This window comes from Pteropus vampyrus, unplaced genomic scaffold (genome assembly GCF_000151845.1).
Source record: "Pteropus vampyrus isolate Shadow unplaced genomic scaffold, Pvam_2.0 Scaffold49, whole genome shotgun sequence".
Taxonomy (NCBI): Eukaryota; Metazoa; Chordata; class Mammalia; order Chiroptera; family Pteropodidae; genus Pteropus; species Pteropus vampyrus.
Window position 1 is genome coordinate 2,252,122 of NW_011888830.1, and position 1,347 is coordinate 2,253,468.

Below are 1,347 nucleotides of genomic sequence, written 5' to 3' on the forward strand. Positions count from 1 at the left end.
TTTTTAAAAAATTTATTTATTTTTATTATAGGGACATTGGTTAACGAAATCCAGTAAGTTTCAGGTTCTTTTGGATTCTTTTATAGTTTCATTTTTACATTTCTCTCTTATTCTATCTAGAACTCATTTGACATGACTTTACCTTCTACAGTGAAGGTAAATATAATTTGAGACTTCTCCCAGATAGTCCATTTTCCCACCATCACTCATTAAATAATTCATTAAATAAATTCATCCCATTAGCAATGATTTGTAAAAGCTCCTTTGCCATCTCTTCCTATTATGTGTTCTGGGATCAGCTTCATGGTTGTCTTCTCTGTTCTATTCAACTGTGTTTATGCCTTAATCACTGTAATCTTATACATACAAGAACTTATCACTGTTTCAGAGATTTTGTGGATGTGCTTTCATAAATAATTCTATTTGAAAATAAAGACGATCGATTTCTCTCATTTCTTTTCTCCTAGTTATCACTCAGGTAAAAGACAAATGTTCGGAGAAACAGATGTCTGGACTAAACCTAAGAAAGGCTCTTGCAATTCTGTGCCTCCTCTTTGGTGAAGGAAAAAAAAGTGTCTATGGCCATGCCACCCTGAACAAGCCCAATCCTGCCTGATCTCGGAAGCTAAGCAGGGTTGGGCCTGGTTAGTACGTAGATGGGAGACCACCTAGGAAAACCAAGTGCTATAGGCATAAAAAATAAGGGATTGTAAGCTGACAAGTTTCTTGCAGTCTGTGAGGTCAACCAAGGGTTGCTTTGACTAAAAAAAAAAAAAAAGTGTGGTCTGCTTATTAAAATGGAACACTCACTGAATTGAAAAAATCGAAACGAAACAACAGTAGTGAAATCTGAACATAAGCTTGTTTTATTTTTCGAAATTGAGAACAAGTGTGTTAACCTCAAGAAAACCTGAATCTATAAAGGAAGTTGAGCCTTGGAAGTAGAAGCTGTGATCGTCAGAGCTTTCCTTTCCCAAACAGAAAAGTCTGGGGGTGAGCAGACGATGAAATGAATTCACTTATAATACTCTTTAGAAGTGATGCATGAAACAGTCTTTGTATTGAATTTTGTCTACTGGGGCTCAAATTCTTCTCTAAAGAAGATCTGCAATGATAGATGCCTTTCCACCTCCACAGCGCCCCCAGCATAGGGTCAGCTGTCAAGGATTTATGGATGTCTGGTTCATCCAGGTATAAGACACTGCAAATCGACTTGACTGTCAGCCTTTGCTGTCATCACAAGTCACATCACAGCTGAGTCCGCCCAGTCTACTTGATCAAAACATGTCGTTTATTCTCCCTACTCTCCCAGTGTTCTTTGCACCCCCAGTCAACTAGCCTTGGGAA

The 1,347-nt window shown here is 38.1% G+C and overlaps 1 pseudogene; it reads left to right on the plus strand.

The window, feature by feature from the left end:
• The first annotated feature begins 574 nt into the window (after positions 1-574).
• LOC111739329 lies at positions 575-693 on the plus strand (annotated as a pseudogene).
• The last annotated feature ends 654 nt before the right edge of the window (positions 694-1,347 follow it).